A 22,198-nucleotide genomic window follows, 5' to 3' on the forward strand; every position below is an offset into this window, starting at 1 on the left:
GGGTGCCTATGTTTGAGTTGTGCATAGCATCCAGACTCTCTTTGGCCCCTTGGGTGTGAAGCTCCCAAGCTATGTTGTGGCGTGATAGCCGGTTTAACAGGTAGTACTCCGCTTTGTTAGCTGAAGCCCCCATGTAACCAATAATATGATAAGCCGATAAGGCGGGATACCCATGTTTGAACCGTGCATCATGGCAACAGGTCCTCTTCGGCAACTTTTAATTTTTTGCAAGAGATAAATTCTTCTTGAACTGGGATTTTGAACCGGATTTGAGAGCTTCAGAGCTTTGTGGGATATAGATTTCCCCTTGAACCAGATATTAAATCGGAATCTTCATTTTCAGCCGGAAATTTTCTGACGGCCTTTAAATTTTCATCAATATAACATTAGTCTCTGGGACCGGGTTATCTTTCCCTTCAACATCCTGGGGCACTTGAATTTGCTGAAACTGGCAAGACTTGCTGAGTCATATCATCATAGCCCCCGAGTCTTAAGATGACTCAAGGAGTTGTCTTGAGATTCTCCGTATTTGACCATAGCAGATGGTATATATATCATCGGTGTTAATAACGCGATGTAATTCCACAGAAGGTTGAGGTGACTGTGGCAGATTATAAATGATCTCGTATGAGCCATGTCAGCAACTCGGCTAATGGTTCCTTCCAACTGGTTGTTTGATGTGGACCAAACTGTAGTGGCAGTGATTTGTGCGCATGTCAATTGATCCATCCAGTGCAGACGGCGGCTGAATGATAATTTGCCTCCAATTTGAAAGAAAACCAGGCTACCCAAGCTGTGACTTGCTCATACTCAATGAACATCTCATGCAGACAGGTGCGGCCTGATGTGTTGATGTAGACCGGACCGCAAGAGACAGATGAAAAAATAGCTGCAGCATCAGAGGCGGCTCAAACAGATGACCCGGCCATGGCATTGTAAGCCAGCACGGACGCAAGTCAATCGCGAACGTGGTAAACCGTACAGGCGAGTCAGCCACGTCGTGTTGATATAAATTGGGCCGAAGAAACGGCGGCATGCACATATGTAGGTCTTGGACCAGATGATAGCGCATCATAATAGTGGCACGAGCCATATCTCCATGATCCTTATTATTGCAGTGAATAATTGTCCTGCATACAATATTGCAGACCAAGGCAAAGATAAACTGCTCTTTGACAAAAATAATATGTGCCAATAAAATATATTGTAGATGGATATCACCTGATGTACCAGGCCGGAAATAATCCGGCATGAAATTGATGATCACTAGGTGAAGTTGAAATCGCTCACGGGCAGGTCGGCCGCGGCAGACGGCCACGGCGTTGTAAACCGGCGCGGTCGTGAGAGACGGCCACGGTGTTATAAACCGGTGTGGGAATCTGTTGAGTAACGACAACCACTGGTACCGAATGATGTTGGCGCGCCTCCATCTCCATGGTATAATGCCACATTATAATGAATATTCTCCTGTCTATAAATAGCAGGGCAAAGTAGTTTTGCTTGGATGAATTAAGATATACTTAAAAATAAATAGGGTAAATAGCACCTGATACTCAACCCCAAGGTTGATGATGATTTCTGGATCCTGACGTAAGAAGCAGTACTGATAGTACTATACACATAGCGTTTGTTGTCTGCCTTTGAACTAAGCAGCATTTTTTTTTGAAAATTGCTCTGATGATCCGCTAGTAGCACTTTATCTCTTCTGACTCGGATGGATGTAGCAGGTCCCTTGTTGTACGTAACAATTTTTGGCAGTTGGTAGCACGATCGTCCCATTTTTGCTTCATCTGATCTTAATTCAGTATCTCTTCCATAATGACCCTTTGTACAAAGATCTCCAATGTTTGGCTGATTACACCATCTGTAACAAGCTCGAGCTCTTGTAATCTTATAGGGTAAAACGACCGGCCGCCGGGTTGTCATTACTGGCAGCGCTGCTTTTCTTTTCGCAGCGAAACTGATGCTTCACAGAGACCGGTCAGGCTAGACATCAGGAACAGGTAGCAAACCTAGAACACAGCAACACCGGCCATCTTCAGTTTAACACTGCCACTCCTGACCAAAGGTTGTTGAAAACTTGGTGGAATACGTGAAGACCGGCAAGTGTTGTAGGTCCGGATCATGGTCGAAGTCTTGCAGCAGATATGATGTGTACTATGGTTGAATCTTCCACTCGGCAACACCGAGGCTGGCGATTTGCAGCAAGGACGGCTGACTCTGATAAGGCAGAGGCTACGCAGTGTGGTTTAACACAGCCGGGTCAGCAAAGGACGAGCCCGCGGGTTACGGTGGAGACTTGCCAAAACAGTTGGGTGCAATGGCAGGGGGAGCAAGGCGAGGCAGCTCGGGGCCGCGGCAGAGCTAGGGGCGCTGGAGGCACGGTAGCCCGGGTTGGAGAGGCGTAGCCGTGGCCGGTTTAGCGCGAGCGTGCACAGCAGCAGAGGCAACGACCACAGCTCGGCGGGTCAACCCCAGGCGGTTTGGGCAGCACCGTAACAGAGGCGGAGGCGATCCAGCGACTCGGAGAGGCCAGATGAGTCAGCAGATGGCGAGGTGATGGTTTGATTCGGTTTCCACGGAGATTTGGCGAGGCGATGGCGGTTTAGACCGAGGCGACTTGGTGTTTGATGCGGGGCTGCAGTAGAGACGAGGCCATGCTCTGAGGTAAATCCGCTGTGGCGGAGCTTTAGATGCAGAGATGAACTAGTGGACAACGATGGAAGGGAGGCTGCGGTGGCCAAAGTCGCTCGAAGCACATGCCGGGCGGCTCTTCCGGTTTGACGGCGAGGCCGGCTCAGGTGTGGGGTAGTACGGCGAGCAGAGTGCTCTGACCGAAGCCGGACGAGGGAGAGGTGTAGCGGTGAGTTATCTTGGCGATTTGACAAATCCGAGCACTGACCATATTAGTTTCCTTGTCGCTTCTATTTTCCGGGTCGCGGCCACACGTTTGCTGGGCTGAAGCGTCGAGCGGTTTCAACAACAATGGAGGTGGTGACTTGTGGCTCGTGAAGAAGGCGGATTAGCATGAGCAGCTCAGAGTGCATCGAAGACGGAGCTGACGGGTTGGAGAAGAGCAGAGGCAGAAACCGGCGACGGCGGCTCGCAGCAGACGTGGGCGGCTCTAACCAGAATGAGACACGGCCACGGCTGTAGATGGGACGGGGGCGAGGCGAACGCCGGCTACTCGATGTGTGGCCGCACGGAACAATCGACCCGGAGGCATAGGTAGACCGGGTAGCTCAGCAACCGTCGCGAGAAGCGCTGGCGGAGGCGGTTTTCCGGCCGCAGCAGCGGAGTGAGCGTGGGGTTATCTTGATCCAGAGGTCATCGCGGCGAGGCCGGTTTATGCTCAGAACGGCAACGGAGGCGGGCGCCTTGAAGCATAGATGTAGGCGCGGTCAATGGCCAAGTCCGTGTCATGGCCGGCTGGATTTCCGGCTCGCGGTCCTCCTTCCCTTAATTCTTGATTTAACCTCTTGGTAATTTCCTCCATTGGGGTGTACTAGTATTTGGAACCATTGGGTTGACGCTTGATGTGATGGGAACTATAAACTATTGCCTGTACTTGTGACATGATGCGTGGGCTCCGCCATCGTGGCTTTTCTCGTTGAGGAGTAGCAGTACTAGTTGATGCCCTCGGGACTTGAACTACGTCTAATCAGTAAAAAGGTTGCAGAAGAATTGATAATCCTGGCGACTTCAAGCCTGTATCCATCGATGGCAACCAGCCGAATTCGACAGAAACCGCTGCGACTTACGATTTTGGCATGTATGGACGATCAGCCGGCTTAATTCCATGTTGAATCGAGATCTCTGTAGCAGCTCTCCTTCTTTCTGTAAACCGGACAAGTACTATTAGCAACAGTAATATTTCTGAACTACCCCAATTAGTCACAGCCTCGGCGGGTTCTCATGGCGCGTGTAACGAGCGCTGAGCCTGCAATCCTGATTTTTTGACTGTTTCATCGGACGTCTTCTGCGCCGTCTCTTTGTCATCCAATACATCATGAATTTCTCGATCCCTGAAATAGATCCCTCCAAGAATCTCAACACCACCGTGCGCGGGCCCCACGGTGGGCGCCAACTGTCGTGGAATTAACACGTCAGATGTCCTTAGTGTGAGGACTTAGTCGCGAGGCCAACGCATCTATGTGGTAGCTTGAGAGGGGTTGAACGGAATCGAGAGACGCAACACAAGACAAGGGTTTAGACAGCTTCGGGCCCCGGGAAACATCATCCGGTAAAAACCCTACATGCTGTTTGAGGCTAGATCTCATTATCATCACGAGGGAGTCGCCGTAAACCGGGTCTCCTCTAGTTGTGTCTAGCCCTAGAGATTGTTTCTTGCTTCTCCCTCTTTGGGGAGCCCTGCCCCTCCTTATATATGCTGAAGGGGTGGGTTACATGTGGAGTCCAACTCGGACTTTAACTTAAACTATTTTGACTTCCCTTCCTGGGCTTCTTAACGTCTGCCGGTTTAACATTGTCTGCCGGTTTAACATTGTCTGCCGGTTTAATATTGTCTGCCGGTTTAACATTTTCTTAGCCATCTGCCGGTTTAAGATTGTCTTAGCCATCTGCCGGTTTAACACCCGCCAGTTTACTGTCTGACTTAGCCATCTGTCTTAAATGTCTGCCGGTTTACCATGCGCCGGTTTACCATGTCCCGGCCGGTTTACGACTCCGGCCGGGTCATACCGCGGGGTATATCCCCGACAACCGTGGAGGAGAATATTTGAGTTACGAGTTTGTCTTCATTTGAAACAACATGGGATAGTTTAACAACTAACGCCACCTGGAACACCATAGTGAAATGGTGTGTCCGAACGTTGTAACCGTACTTTATTAGATATGGTGGATCTATGATGTCTCTTACTGATTTACCGCTATCGTTTTGGGGTTATGCTTTAGAGACGGTTGCATTCACTTTAAATAGGGCACCTTCAAAATCCGTTGAGACGACGCCTTATGAATTGTGGTTTGGCATGAAAACAAAGTTGTTGTTTCTTAAAGTTTGGGGTTGCGATGCTTATGTGAAAAAGCTTCATCCTGATAAGCTCGAACCCAAATCGTAGAAGTGCGTCTTCATAGGATACCCAAAGGAAACTGTTGGGTACACCTTCTATCATAGATCCGAAGGCAAGATATTTGTTGCTAAAAATGGATCCTTTCTAGAGAAGGAATTTCTCTCGAAAGAAGTGAGTGGGAGGAAAGTAGAACTTGATGAGGTAACTGTACCTTCTCCCTTATTGGAAAGTAGTTCGTCACAAAAGCAGTTCCCGTGATTCCTACACCAATTAGTGAGGAAGTTAATGATGATGATCATGAAACTTCAGATCAAGTTACTACCGAACCTCCTAGGTCTTCCAGAGTAAGATCCGCACCAGAGTGGTACGGTAATCCAGTTCTGGAAGTCATGTTACTAGACCATAGTGAACCTACGAACTATGAGGAAGCGATGATGAGCCCAGATTCCACGAAATGGCTTGAGGCCATGAAATCTGAGATGAGATCATGTATGAGAACAAAGTGTGGACTTTGGTGGACTTGCCCGATGATTGGCAAGCCATAGAAAATAAATGGATCTTTAAGAAGAAGACCGTAATGTTACTGTTTACAAAGCTCGACTTGTTGCGAAAGGTTTTCGAAAAGTTCAAGGAGTTGACTGCGATGAGACTTTCTCACCTGTAGAGATTCTTAAGTCTATCTGAATCATGTTAGCAATTGCCGCATTTTATGATTATGAAATTTGGTAGATGGATGTCAAAACTGCATTCCTGAATGGATTTCTGGAAGAAGAGTTGTATATGATGCAACCAGAAGGTTTTGTCGATCCAATGGGTGCTAACAAAGTGTGCAAGCTCCAGCGTTCCATTTATGGACTGGTGAAGCCTCTCGGAGTTGGAATAAACGCTTTGATAGTGTGATCAAAGCATATGGTTTTATACAGACTTTTGGAGAAGCCTGCATTTACAAGAAAGTGAGTGGGAGCTCTGTAGCATTTCTGATATTATATGTGGATGACATATTGTTGATTGGAAATGATATAGAATTTCTGTATAGCATAAAGGGATATCTGAATAAGAGTTTTTTAATGAAAGACCTCAGGGAAGCTGCTTACATTTTAGGCATCAAGATCTATAGAGATAGATCAAGACACTTAATTGGACTTTCTTAAAGCACATACCTTGATAAAGTTTTGAAGAAGTTCAAAATGGATCAGTCAAAGAATGGGTTCTTGACTGTGTTACAAGGTGTGAAGTTGAGTCAGACTCAATGCCCGACAGCTGCAGAAGATAGAGAGAAAATGAAAGTCATTCCCTATGCTTTAGCCATAGGTTCTATCATGTGTGCAATGTTGTCTACCAGACCTGATGTATGCCTTGCTATAAGCATAGCAAGGAGGTACCAAAGTAATCCCGGAGTGGAGCACTAGATAGCGGTCAAGAACATCCTGAAATACCTGAAAAGGACTAAGGATATGTTTCTTGTTTATGGAGGTGAAAAAGAGCTCATTGTAAACGGCTACGTCAATGCAAGCTTTGACACTGATCCGGATGACTCTAAGTCGCAAACCGGATACGTATTTTTATTGAATGGAGGAGCTGTCAGTTGGTGCAGTTCCAAGCAGAATGTCGTGGCAGGATCTACGTGTGAAGCGGAGTACATTGCTGCTTCGGAAGCAGCAAATGCAGGAGTTTGGATGAAGGAGTTCATATCCGATCTAGGTGTCATACCTAGTGCATCGGGTCCAATGAAAATCTTTTGTGACAATACTGGTGCAATTACCTTGGCAAAGGAATCCAGATTTCACAAGAGAACCAAGAACATCAAGAGACGCTTCAATTCCATCCGTCATCAAGTGTCGGAAGGGGACATAGAGGTTTGCAAGATACACACAGATCTGAATGTTGCAGACCCGTTGACTAAGCCTCTTCCACGAGCAAAACATGATCAGCACCAAAGCTCCATGGGTGTTAGAATCATTACAATGTAATCTAGATTGTTGACTCTAGTGCAAGTGGGAGACTGAAGGAAGTATGCCCTAGAGGCAATAATAAAGTTATTATTTATTTCCTTAATTCATGATAAATGTTTATTATTCATGCTAGAATTGTATTAACTTGAAACTTAGTAAATGTGTGAATACATAGACAAAACATATAGTCCCTAGTATGCCTCTACTTGAATAGCTCGTTAATCAAAGATGGTTATGTTTCCTAACCATAGACATGTCATTTGATGAACGGGATCACATCATTAGTAGAATGATGTGATGGACATGACCCATCCGTTAGCTTAGCATTATGATCGTGTCAGTTTCATTGCTACTGCTTTCTTCATGACTTATACAAGTTCCTCAGACTATGAGATTATGCAACTCCCGAATACCAGAGGAACAGTTTGTGTGCTACAAAACGTCACAACGTAAATGGGTGATTATAAAGGTGCTCTACAAGTGTCTCTGAAGGTGTTTGTTGGGTTGGCATAAATTGAGATTAGGATTTGTCACTCCGTATTTCGGAGAGGTATCTCTGGGCCCTGTCGGTAATACTCATCACTATAAGACTTGCAAGCATTGTGACTAATGAGTTAGTTGCGGGATGGAGTATTACAGAACGAGTAAAGAGACTTTCCGGTAACGAGATTGAACTAGGTATGATGATACCGACGATCGAATCTCGGGCAAGTAACATACCGATGACAAACGGAACAATGTATGTTGTTATGCGGTTTGACCGATAAAGATCTCACTACTAGAAAAAGGGCTATAGATGGGATTGACACTAATGGCGCACCAGACAAGGGGTGCGCCATTAGTATATACTAATGGCGCACCACCTTCAGATATGCCATTAGAGTTGAAACTACTAATGGCGCACTTGGCCCATGGTGCGCCATTAGTATCAATTTTTTTTGAACTAGTGCGCCTGTCCAAACATACTAATGGCGCATCCAGACACAGTGCGCCATTACTAGTTGTAACTAATAATGGCGCACCCGTCGGAAAGTGCGCCACTAAAGTTGTTTTTTTATTATATTTTTTATTCCTTTTTTGCAATACTACTAATGGCGCACTGTACAACCGTGCACCATTACTAGTTTAAACTAGTAATGGCGCACTGTAGAAAAGTGCGCCACTAGTTAACCTAAGTGTTTCGCGTGTGTAAATCTGGCTTACACCCGTTGTATGTGAACGTAAGAATTTATCACACCCGATCATCACGTGGTGCTTCGGAACGACGAACTTTTGCAACGGTGCACAGTTAGGGGGAACACTTTCTTGAAATTTTAATGAGGGATCATCTTATTTACTATCGTCGTTCTAAGCAAATAAGATGTATACACATGATAAACATCACATGCAATCAAATAGTGACATGATATGGCCAATATCATATTGCTCCTTTTGATCTCCATCTTCGGGGCTCCATGATCATCATCGTCACCGGCATGACACCATGATCTCCATCATCATGATCTCCATCATAGTGTCTCCAGGAAGTTGTCTCGCCAACTTATTACTTCTACTATTATGGCTACCGGTTAGCAATAAAGTAAAGTAATTACATGGCGTTGTTCAATGACACGTAGGTCATACAATAAAAAAGACAACTCCTATGGCTCCTGCCGGTTGTCATACTCATCGACATGCAAGTCGTGATTCCTATTACAAGAACATGATCAATCTCATACATCACATATCATTCATCATATTCTTCTTGGCCATACATCACATAGCATACCCTACAAAAACAAGTTAGACATCCTCTAATTGTTGTTTGCATGTTTTACGCGGGTGCTATGGGTTTCTAGCAAGAACGTTTCTTACCTACGCAAAAACCACAACGCGATATGTCAATTGCTATTTACCCTTCATAAGGACCCTTTTCATCGAATCCGATCCGACTAAAGTGGGAGAGACTGGCACCCGCTAGCCACCTTATGCAACAAGTGCATGTCAGTCGGTGGAACCTGTCTCACGTAAGTGTACGTGTAAGGTCGGTCCGGGCCGCTTCATCCCACAATGCCACCGAATCAAGATTGGACTAGTAACGGTAAGCATATTGAACAAGATCAATGCCCACAACTACTTTGTGTTCTACTCGTGCAAAGAATCTACGCAATAGACCTAGCTCATGATGCCACTATTGGTGAACGTAGTAGAAATTCAAAATTTTCCTACGTGTCACCAAGATCTATCTATGGAGAAACCAGCAACGAGGGGAAGGAGAGTGCATCTACATACCCTTGTAGATCGCTAAGCGGAAGCGTTCAAGAGAACGGGGTTGAAGGAGTCGTACTCGTCATGATCCAAATCACCGGAGATCCTAGTGCCGAACGGACGGGACCTCCGCGTTCAACACACGTACAGCCCGGTGACGTCTCCCACGCCTTGATCTAGCAAGGAGAGAGGGAGAGGTTGAGGAAGACTCCATCCAGCAGCAGCACAACGGCATGGTGGTGGTGGAGGAGCGTGGCAATCCTGCAGGGCTTCGCCAAGCACCGCGGGAGAGGAGAAGGGAGAGAGGTAGGGCTGCGCCTAGGAGAGGTCAAACTCATGTCTTGGCAGCCCTCAAGATCTCAACTATATATAGGGGAGAGGGAGGGGGGTGCGCCCCCTCTAGGGTTTCCACCCAAAGGGGTGCGGCAGCCCCAATCCCATCTAAGGGTGGCGGCCAAGGGGGGGGAGAGGGGAAACTTGCCCCCCAAGTTAGGTGGAAGCACCCCCTCCCCAAACCCTAGGCGCCTTGGGCCCTTGTGGGGGGGGGCGCACCAGCCCACCTGGGGCTGGTCCCCTCCCACACTTGGCCCATGCAGTCCTCCGGGGCCGGTGACCCTCCCTGTGGTCCCGGTACATTACCGATAAAACCCGAAACTTTTCCGGTGACCAAAACAGGACTTCCCATATATAAATCTTTACCTCCGGACCATTCCGGAACTCCTCGTGACGTCCAGAATCTCATCCGGGACTCCGAACAACATTCGGTAACCACATAAAAACTTCCTTTATAACCCTAGCGTCATCGAACCTTAAGTGTGTAGACCCTACGGGTTCGGGAATCATGCAGACATGACCGAGACGTTCTCCGGTCAATAACCGACAGCGGGATCTGGATACCCATGTTGGCTCCCACATGTTCCATGATGATCTCATCGGATGAACCACGATGTCAAGGACTCAATCGATCCCATATACAATTCCCTTTGTCTAGCGGTATTGTACTTGCCCGAGATTCGATCGTCGGTATACCGATACCTTGTTCAATCTCGTTACCGGCAAGTCTCTTTACTCGTTCCATAACACATCATCCCGTGATCAACCCCTTGGTCACATTGTGCACATTATGATGATGTCCTACCGAGTGGGCCCAGAGATACCTCTCCGTTTACACGGAGTGACAAATCCCAGTCTCGATTCATGCCAACCCAACAGACACTTTTGGAGATACCTGTAGTGCACCTTTATAGCCACCCAGTTACATTGTGACGTTTGGTACACCCAAAGCATTCCTACGGTATCCGGGAGTTGCACAATCTCATGGTCTAAGGAAATGATACTTGACATTAGAAAAGCTTTAGCATACGAACTACGATCTTTGTGCTAGGCTTAGGATTGGGTCTTGTCCATCACATCATTCTCCTAATGATGTGATCCCTTTATCAACGACATCCAATGTCCATGCTCAGGAAACCGTAACCATCTATTGATCAACGAGCTAGTCAACTAGAAGCTTACTAGGGACATGGTGTTGTCTATGTATCCACACATGTATCTGAGTTTCCTTTCAATACAATTATAGCATGGACAATAAACGATTATCATGAACAAGGAAATATAATAATAGACCCCATGGTGTGGAGGGCTGGATGAACAGTAGACGTGGATGGATGGATGAATAGTAGACGGTGGAGGGATGCATGAACAGTAGACGGTGGAGGGGTGCTTGAACAGTAGCCGGTGGAGTAGCGCATGGTGGAGGCTGGATGAATAGGAGCACGTGGAGGCTGGAGGAGGTCGACGGTAGCCCGTGGAGGCTGGAGGAGGTCGACGGTGGAGATGAACAGTATCCCGTGGAGTCTCGTTTTGCGGTACGCCACTCCCCTCCCGATGAACAGGACCCCCGTTTCGACCGTAGCGCTCCAACACAAGTCCGTTTTGTCCGTTTTGCGGTACACCACACCCCTCCCGATCAACAGGACCCCTGTTTCGACCGTAGCGCTCCAACACAAGTCCGTTTCGTCCGTTTTGCAGTACGCCACACCCCTCCCGATCAACAGGACCCCTGTTTCGACCATAGGAGGTCTGTTTCCTCCGTTTTGTGGTACGCCACACCCCTCCTGATCAACAGGACCCCGTTCCGAACATAGGAGGTCCGTTTCCTCCGTTGTGCGGTACACCAGGCCTCGTTTCCATCGCATGTTCCGTCCAAGCCCTCTCGATCAACACGACCACGCATTCCGTTCCGACCCAGCCGGTTGGCTCCCCATGAACACGACGACGACGCTGTTTCTCCGTTCCAACCCAGCCATGTACGTATGCACGAGTAGGCGTTCAAGACCCTGCCCGTATTACGTACGTGGCCGTATTTTCTTTCTTGCACCCTCGCCGCTGTACGTACGTGTACATGCTATGTGCGCGCCTCTACTACGACACGTGCGCGCCTCTACTACGACACGTGCGCGCCTCTACATCAACCAGTATGTACGTACACTTTTGCGACCAGAATGACAACGCTACATATGCTTCGACCAGGTGGGTCCCGACTGTCAGGCACTTCCTTGCCTGCGAAGATATAGCTGGTGGGTCCCAGCAGTCAGGGGGGCGAATCGTTTTGTTTTTTGTTGTTTTGCCCAGACGCACTTCCTTGCGTGTGAAGATTTAGCTGGTTGGTCCCAGCAGTCAGGGGGAGAATCATTTTTTTTGCCCGGACGCACTTCCTTGCGTGCGAAGATGTAGCTAGTGGGTCCCAACAGTTAGGGGGGCGAATCAATTTTTTTCGGACGCACTTCCTTGCGTGCGAAGATGTAGCTGGTGGGTCCCTGCAGACAGGAGGAACATTTTTTTTCGCGAAATACGGTGGCCCGTCCGGTGGGTCCCTGCTGTCAGGTGGAGGAATAATTATTTTGCGCGTAATAAGGAGGCACTTCCTTGCTGCGGCTGTGGACCCAACTGTCAACCTATCCACGTACAGTCCATGTCTGATGGAAGCCATTCCTTGACCACGTTGACCACGCCGCGCCGAGAGCACCAGGGCGGTGGACGACGGCGAGGCCTTGGATGGGGACGACGCGGAGCCGGGGAAGACGCGGCAGTGGATGCCCACGCGTAGAGGAGTATGAGGGTTCACTTGTTTGGCTGCGATGTGAGGCTGCCGTCACCACAGAATAACAGGGGGTGCGGGTGCGTAGAGGGATGGCCTGGCCAGCGGTGGGAGTAGTAGGGGGCGGTGAGGCCTCCGCGGCATCACAGCCGGCCACGGGCGACAGGAGCAGGCGGCATGACCGGCGCTGCTTTGGGCGGCTGGAGCAAGAAGACCAGAGGTTGAAGAAGCACTACGACCGTTGGATGGACATCGTACGGTCACTGGAGCTAGAATCGTTCATATATTGACTAAAGTTGACAAAGGTCTCCGTCCCAGTCAACTTAGTAGGCCCACAAGTCAGCCTCCCACCAAGGTTGGTCCCAGCTAGCAGGGGGGTATTCATTTTTTTGTGCGTAATAAGGAGGCACTTCTGGTGGGTCCGAGCTGACAACGGGGGGAACGTTTTTTTTGCAAAATACGGTGGCCCATCCTGTGGGTCCCAGCAGTTAGGGGGAAACGGTTTTTTCATGAAATACTGGTGGCCCGTCCGGTGGGTCCCTGCTGTCAGGTGGAGGAATAATTATTTTCCGCGTAATAAGGAGGCACTTCCTCGCGGCTGCCGTGGACCCAGCTGTCAGCCTCTCCACGTACAGTACTCTTCCGATGGAAGTTGGTCGTTGACCACATTGACCACGTCGCGCCAAGAGCACCATGGCGGTGGAAGACGGCGAGGCCTAGGAAGGGGGCAAAATGGAGCCGGGGAAGACACAGCAGTGGAAGCCCATGCGGAGAGGAGTACGAGGGTTCACCGGTTCGGCTGCGGTGTGAGGCTGCCGTCGCCGCAGAATAACACGGGGTGTGGGTGAGTAGAGGGATGCCCTGTCCAGCGGTGGGAGTAGTAGGGGGCGCTGAGGCCTGCGCAGGAGCACAGCCGGCCATAGGAGGCGGTCCCGTTGGCGCTGCTTTGGCGGCTGGAGAAAGAAGATCAGAGATTGAAAAAACACGACGACCGTTGGATTGACATCCAACGGTTACGTCTGCTAGAATCATTTGTTGAGGTAGTATATAATAACTAAAAAAATCTTGCATACGCGTCAACTAAACATGCCCACAAGTCAGATCACTCCCTCTTTTTTAATAATTTATATATAGCTCATGACAACTTCTTATGCAATTTATTGCAGTCGTTTTTTTGGTTGGCCAGGGCCAATTTCGCATATTCCTGTGGGTTCCAAACTATTTTTAATACCGAAATGTCGAGCCAGATTTAAAGTACTTTGAAGATATATTTAAATTAGGTTAATGCCCAGTGAAATAGGAATCTGAAAATGTGAAAAAAATCAGAAATTATAAAGTAATTGCCAATTTGTCATCTGTTTTTATATTTACAACCCATTTCATATTACTTTCAAGTTTTGCAGGCGTCTTGAAAGAGTTGCAGCCCATAAGGCGTAGAAAAATAAGTAGGCCTGGATTGGGTATTCTTCAGAAAAAATAAACTGGGCTCATTTTCACAGAGAAAAAATAGCTGGGCTGGTCACATGGTGAACATAAAATATAAGCCTGGGCTAGACGGGCCACAGCCCAGTTTAAACCCTGCTCCGTCTCAACAATACCAAACAAAAAAATACTGCTCGAGTAGCTACGTCCTAGGTGTGAGCCGATCTTGTGCTGTTCTCTTGTCTATTGACTATATACGCTCACAATGTCGTGGGTCCCAGATGTTAGGAAAACACTAGGAGGAAGCATTTTATTTTTCCATACGCTGACGTGGTGGGCCCCTACTGTCATCCTCTCTACGTACTTCTGCCGATTCCTGTTGTTTGTTGACCATGTTGACAACGCAAGAGGGCGGCGCCATGGCGAGTCACCAAAGCGCGCGGAGGAGGTCGGCGTTAACGATATAGGAGACGGTGAGGCGGCGATGCGTGCGCTGAGGCGTAGCCAGCCGTGGGAGGCGGAAGCAGGCGGCCCCGTCGGCGCTGGTTTGGTTTTGGCGGCTGGAGGAAGACAGGACTGAAGAAACGCGACAGACTGTAAAAGCGGCAGGAGTACTTAACAACCTTAACTGAAACCAGCAGGGGCACTTAACAACCAAAGCTGAAAGCAGTATGAGTACTTATACAGGTTCAACCGTACAAAGCACGCCTCGAACAGTGCTACTTTGCCTACAGTTAACCTAGGGTGAGGCCGCCAAGCCCCAGGACAAGGCCCAGGCGCCACCCTGCGCATCCACAACCTTCTGAAAGCGGCTTCATCTCGCAACGTGGTCAATAAACAGGATATTCGCTTTAGAGCCATGGAAAAGCATGAACATAATCTTCTGTCCTATTCTCCATGATGGAAGGGCCTTCATTATTTGAGACCACCCAGGAATAAGTATCTTTTCACCTCCAAGGGGAATTGAGTTGGTCGACATAAACATCATGTTGTGACCAAGCGCAAGTCTGACCCGACCATGGTCAGGCATCTGTATAGGAACAATAGAACTCGGCAGTTCCTGTTTCAAGAAGATCACAACTGTAAAACTGTGTATAAGCAATAGTTTATGAACAACATATATAACAGAAAACAGCTCGCACCATAAGTTTCTCGACACAGTTGGACTTGTTCAACGAGTGCAGCAGTGGCACACATATCCCACCTGGCCTTCCACCATTGAAACGCCCCACAAGGACCTCAAGACGATCAATAAAGTGTAGGAACATGTGGATGTCATCCCAATCAACTTCAGTGCCATCAGTAACAGCCGAGTTACTACATAACAAACGAGCAGCCTGCTTAACTCTGAAAAAACCTACACGTGCCACCAATTATAAGAAAATATTAGTTAGAAGTAGCATCTTCGTGAGAGATTCGTTGCTACTTCTAAAGTTAAATTGTGATTAGTTAGATAGAATAGGTGGATTAAGAAGTAATCGAGGCAACAAGCAAGAACCAGATACAAAACTAACATGGATGAACAATTGGAACGACGTCGGGGTGGACGATCGCAGTGAAGATGAGACCAGGTTCTGCTATTTCCATCAACATTCGTGCGCCAACTTTCAGTCCGTAACACTTGAGAAAGTTTATCGAAGTTCGACCATAAAAAAAGCAGCGATCTTCTTGGTTCATGAACCCAACTCGGAAGTAATATCCATGGATTGTCTTCACTGTGACCATTAAACTAGTGTATTCAGTTATGGCAAGCCGAGCATGTTGAGTACTTGTGTTCTGGCAGAGCAAATAATACACTGCAGGAAAAATAATATGAGAACACAGCATGTTCAAAAAAACCCCACCCTCCCGGATAGAGAAGAGGATTCTAGGAACATACTGTGCACGTTTCAAAATGCTGTGGTAGGATGAGAAGGAACACGTGTGGCGTCTCGCTGAAGGCGCAGAAATCTGTAGGGTACTCGCACTTTGGGGACTGCAACTGAAACACATTAGATTCAGTACAAAGAAAAATGCATCAACGACGGCGGCTGCCATCCTAGGATTACCTGCGACCAAGGAACTTGGATTTATCAGGGATGGATGAAGAATTCGTACCTGGTTCTCCATGAGAAAACCCTATGCAATCGCCGAGCGGGGGTTTTCTCTGAACAAGCAGACGAGGGAGAAGGGGATTCAGGCCTAGTGAAATATTGCCGCTTCGTCCGTCCAGCTTACTGCTAAAGCAGTAAAGGGGGGGGTGTGATTTGATAGCTCATTGGGCATTACTACGGCGCTACGACCGGGGTGTGTCTACCATGAAGTTGTGCACTCTAGTTTGTGCATATGGCACGTGGACCCCGTTGCCGGTTGCCCCACATATCAGCGAAAGGAAGTAGAAAGTCAGGAGTAACTAGTTACACATAAATATATTTTTTGACAGAGAGATACTCCCTCTGTAAAGAAATATACAAATCTTTTATATCACAGGCTCACCTTGCCGAGAAATATACTCCCTCTGCAACGCACGGGCATTATGGGGGTTCAGCTCTTTTTTATGGGGGTTCAGCTGAGAATATAATACTAAGATAGGATCACGGTTCTGGACTTTGGGCCGCAGGCCAACCCTGCATGTTTGGGGGCCCATGTGTTCTACCTCAGCGCTTTTCATATTGCAAGCGATCGGTACTGCGCTGGTTTTAGATGCTGTCGCAAGGCGAATACACAAAATTTAATAAAGCACGACAGCTGTTGGAATGAAATCGAACTACAGTTCCTAACCAGCAATCAGAGTTGCAATTCTATCAATGATATACCATGTGATAAATAATACTATCATACTACTTATACACACATGACACTTGTTTCACCATGCCAGATTATTACATCAAAAATCTCTCGGAGGATAGATCAGTTCGACAGTTGCGTGCTGCTACTGAAGAAATTCAAAGTTGACTTGGACCAGCTCTCCTTGCCGAGAAAGTTCGATTTTGACATCATCCCCTACCGCAAGATATGATTTAGATTTGAACCTTGACCATCCTTTAGCATCAATCATCATGCGACCATCCTTTGTACTTACGGTATATTGAGCAGGTTCATTCACACCAAGGCTGCGCATGGTAAGAGAAACTTGGCCGCGGTCGCCCGGATTGTTGAATGACTCCCTCGTTGCCCTAGGAATTCTCTGTTTGCAAACAAGAAGACATACCCAAGCAGTTAGATCAACACAGTGAATCATGTGAAACAACATGGAAAGAAAAAAGAACGAAGCACTTGGGCGGCCAATTCTTACCAAGAAGGTGGACATGTCGGTTTTTGTAAGGACTTTGGTATATGAAGTGCGAACTGCAGCCCAGTCTGTTGCCGGTGCAACTGCACGGGCCAGACCAAATGCAAGTGCAAGTGTTGGTGTAGGTGCCGAAGCCGCTGCTGCCGGAGATGGTGCTCCTTGTAGAGCTGGTGCCGGCGTCGATGCCCGATCCTCCGGTAGATCAGACTGACCCGCTGACGCGGTCGGTGCCCAATCCTCAGCTGGATCAGACTGAGCTGCTGCCGCTGTCAGTGCTAGAGCAACTGCCGGTGCTCGATTTGTGCGAGACAAGGGCGATCGTGTCTGGTCTACTATGATCAGCTTTCTAACTTGACTAGGATCCGTGACCGTGATCCAGTTTTTTTCTTCATTTCTTTTAAACGCGAGAAGGACTAATTGTGGCGTTTTTGTTGAACCAAACTGCAGTTCATCATGGGGATTCAGCTTGTACTCAGACAACAGACTGATCCAATTTTTTCCAGTAATATAAGTGATGGACAGTGCCTTTGTTACTGACACGACATAAGAAGTGAAACCTGCAAAAATAGCCATCATAGAGCAAACCAAACGGTTTATTCTGTGATGAATGTCACATGGCAAAACCTGCATCGTAAAATTGCAGGAAAAGAAAGAAAACATGACATTAAATCAATAAGATTTAGACAGTAAATCAATAAGATTTACTTGATGTGACATGAGTGAATCCTTACCAGGAAATCACTATGTTGAAGTACTAAACAGAAGATTGATCGTCCAACTACGCGTGGCATGCAGGGGCCCTGCCTACTCCCACAAGCAGGAGAGTCCAAAGGTCATGACAAATCGAATGGACCGAACATCCATGGGGCTGGAAATCCTGGTGGGTGCGATAAACCCTGCAATGCATACAAATATTGGAGTGTAACCATAATTGATAAACTGTCCTCACAAAAAATATGATCTGGATACTTCAAAATGTACAGACTGAATTGAGTGGACATACATTAACATAGACCGTTCTCAGGACTAACCACACACCAAAAGCGGCAGTACTAATAAACAATACAGGGTTCACAAACACAAATCAAGTACTGAACAATAGTACTTACTACAAACAAGCAAAGTGGCACTTACTAAACTCTGCAGACTATTTTTTGCCACCGACCTACGGGATGAACCCCGGATAACTGACTAGGCCATGGACTTCGTGTGAGATGTCTACATGCACCATCACCATCTTGTCAACCTCGGAGAACCTAACAGAGTGGTCTTTCCACTCATAAACATGATGATGAAGACAGGCCACATCAGATTCGTTGGGAAGCTTTACAAGAACCACACCCTTCGTAATCGAAGGCACAGGCAGGAAATTGTTGTGGTCAAGTACAACCTCAAGAACACGCCTGACAACAATGCTACAGGAAAACACTAGTTCAGGACACGTGGCGACAAGGACACAACAGCTGGATAGTTCAGCAGTAGAACTCATCATCAGGTCTTCCAGTTCACATGGCATGACTTTGAGAACTTCATCTCCACCGCGGACCTGGTTCTAATTCAAACATAAACCATATTTTATTACTATCTCCGTTTAGAAATATAAGATGATTTTTGATATTATACTCCATATATGACTACATATACGCACAGAAATGAGTGAACAAAGACACTAGAACATGTCTTCAAAGGCATGAGAGCAGAGGGATTACATGCAATATCCATAACACAAGTTACTGAGGCAAATATACCCTCTTAAAAGGTAGCATTGATGTTCATAAATTACTCCCTCCGTCCCAAAATTCTTGTCTTAGATTTGTCTAGATACAAATGTATCAAGTCACATTTTAGTATTAGATACATCCGAATCTAGACAAATCTAAGACAAGAAATTTGGGACAGAGGGAGTAGTTGAAAGTAATCTATAAGAAATCAGTGTCAACCTCTCGCATGTTTTGGTCAAAAGAGGAATTTAGAACCGTCATTTGGCACACTAAAATCACATGCAAGATCACCCATAAAGTTGTACAGTACTACCAGTACTAGTACTGCGTGTTAGATGAAAAAACACGATCAAGATCGAGAAAAAGATCGTCAACAAGAAACATTACCTGGACTTGCTTAATGAGGTATCCCGGAGAGGGGGGCTTGGACAGGACGATGTCTTTGAGCTTGTCTGCGGTAGTCTCGGCAGGGTGCTTGCGCTTCTTCGTACCATGAGCCTCGACGGTTTTGGCCAGAGCCATAGACATCACGTCGGCCGGTGCTCCGGCGTCCATCTGAGAGAGGAAGCTGAGAGAGAAGAGTGAAAGGAGGAACAAGATGAGGGAGAAGCGAAGCTAGTGGGGGTTTTCTTCAAGAGAGGAAGCTGAGAGAGAAGAGTGAAATGATGGTTGCTTCATCCGTCCAATGTACTGCTGGAAAGGAGGGGGTTTTGTGATTTGACGGCTTATTGGGCATTACTGCGGCGGTTCGATCGGGGTAGTCTACCGTCACTCTACCACGGAGTAATTTAGTGCATGGCTGGTGGACCCAGGTGCTGGCTGTCCCACACGTCGGCGAAAGTGAGTAATTTAGTGCATGGCTGGAGGACGATCCGCATGGTAGAGCGTGTCCACTGATTTTCATTCTGAAGAAAAAAAATGATTACAACAAGCATTTCCACTCTTACGACGGAGGAGTGCGAAACACGGCAGCCACTTGAACATACACAGTGCTCCTACTACTAGGCATGGCAGTGGTTCATACATCAGTACTACACAATCTTGTTGCTAGTTTAGTAAGATATGACGATAACAAATGATGTTGTGCGCATGTCAACTACTCCTACATGTAACATAGTACCGCTTTTTCGACTGTCCGGTCGAGAATGAACCGTGGGATCAGTGTTAACAGAACTAGGTCCACAACACACGAAGAGTACGGTGCTACAATACTCCATGAAACATGAACCATATGAAGCACATCCTATAGTGTTAGACAGGGTGTATGAAGGGTGCATGGGATGGGAGCAAAAGTTCCCTTCTCGACCCACTTTTGGGTGTTTGGCAGAGTGCATGAACCATGAAGGGTGCAGGAGTCCACACTAGTAGGTTGACAAAAATACATGAAGAGGAAACAACTATATTGAGATGAGAATGCAACCAAACACACCCACACGCTTTGTGCTACAGTGACTGATCTGCACTGTCTGAGTTTGATCCAACGGTCATGTTGCACCGAGACATGGACATGCCCATGCAAAGGGCGCCTAAACACCACCTAAGCCCCTCTGCTTCTCGAGGCGCACGACGTTGGTGATACAGGGTGCAAACGCCCACAGAGCCCGCTCCCGGTCGACGGGAGCAAGCTCGTCAAAGACGATGTCCAATGGCACGAATGGATTCCGGTGACGAAGCCCTGAAAGGATTCGCCCGGCAACAGCGACGGCAGCCCGCAACCCCTCCTTGTCCAGCCCAGCCCCCACCAACGTGCGGAGACGGCTCAGCTCCTCGGAGATATAGGTGAAGAAGGAGACCAGGTCAGGAAGCCGCAGCTCATTGAAGTCGACCGGGTGGTCGAACGGGTTTAGCCCGACGGCCGGCATCGTCGCGCTGGCACGACGGTAGGCATCGCGCAGCCGCAACACGTGCGTGGCAACTTGGTTCACCAAGTGGCTGAGGCGATCCTGGACCTCGTCACGATCGGCCCGCTCGCGCTCCAGCCGGCTCCCCTGACGGCCTATCGTATCTCCCACTTTCTGCAGCAACGCCGCCGACGCCTCGAGCATCTTTGTGGTGGAAGCCTGCCGCTTTTGAAGCTCCATGAAGTCCCGCACATAATGGAGGAGCATGGCACTCCTCTCCTCCTTGAGCTCATGGAGCTCCACGTCCTTGGCCCTGAGCTTCGCATCCTTGGCATGGAGCTCCTGTGTCAGGCGCCTCACCTCGGACTCCGTGATCTGCTGCGCCGCCATGGCACCAGGTAGAAGCAATGGGGAGAGGAAGCAAAGGGGGCGAAACGGCTGAAAGGCAATGCAATCTACGGGAAGGCTGAGAGAGCCAGCCGAGGAGTGGGGAATCTTTTGGTTTTCACCACGGTAAAACACCAGTCGACGACTTCTCACATCAGGGAGCAGTGGGTTTTTACAGGCGGAGTCATCGTGACTAATTGCTGCCGCGCTTGCTCCCGTCAATCAAAAAATTAAAAATCCTGCCGTGCCTGGTCCCGTAAATCAAAAAATTAAAAACTTGCCGCACCCAAACACCAGAGCAACGCCGTGGTGGATATTTAAATTTACCTGCCCGCAAGTAGATAAAAAAAGGGGTGAAAAAACAAATGTGGCGGCGACCTAGCTAATCGGTCGAACTAGCCCAACTAGCTAGCCACCGTGCTTCATTGATGTACTCGGCAGGAAAGGTGGTGTTTCGTGATTTGACGACTCATTTACTTGCTTCAGCGCTACAACCGAGGAGGACCCAGAAAACGCGCGGTACGGCGTCCCACGTCAGGAAGAATATATGCGTGCACCACCCGGGAGGACCCGGAAACCACGCGGTAGGGTGTGCCACGTCTTTGCACGGTGGAAAAATGTGCATGTAAAAATATACTGTATCAGACGTAGTACCTATGGTTCGACCTCGGGACCCAGCCAGTCGGTCGAAAACACCCACTAGCCACACAGCTTCATCATGCAAACGTGGCACGGTTAGCTCCGCCTCGACCAGCCACAACGTCTCTTGTTCTAGGCGATTCTTCTATTTTCCAAGCTTTTTTAGTTGTAATAACACCATGGCAAGCTACCGCCGCTCTTCGTGTGTGCCCGTGCAAAGGTTAGACGATGGAGAGAAGAGATATTGAGATCGCAGACCTGGGACCCACCAGTAAGTGAGACAACAGTCATGCACGTGTTGACAAGGCACTCCCTCTACTCTACTCAATGCAAGTACTGTATAAAATCAAGTTATGGGACAAAGCCAACAACCGTTCGTTTTTTCAGGCTATCGACTTACGCTTTGTAGTCCAGGTTGCCAGTTCGAATCTCGTCTTTCAGATTTGTTTGTTTTAGGTCCAAATTTGATTAATGACAAGTGGGACCCGCGTGTGTTGTTCTGATATTTCAGTGTAGGATCGTTTTTTGAACAAACACTTTGCACGGTTAGACAAGTAACAGCACGAGTTACATCTATTTTGCAAGTTT

Source organism: Triticum dicoccoides, chromosome 1B (genome assembly GCF_002162155.2).
Source record: "Triticum dicoccoides isolate Atlit2015 ecotype Zavitan chromosome 1B, WEW_v2.0, whole genome shotgun sequence".
NCBI lineage: Eukaryota > Viridiplantae > Streptophyta > Magnoliopsida > Poales > Poaceae > Triticum > Triticum dicoccoides.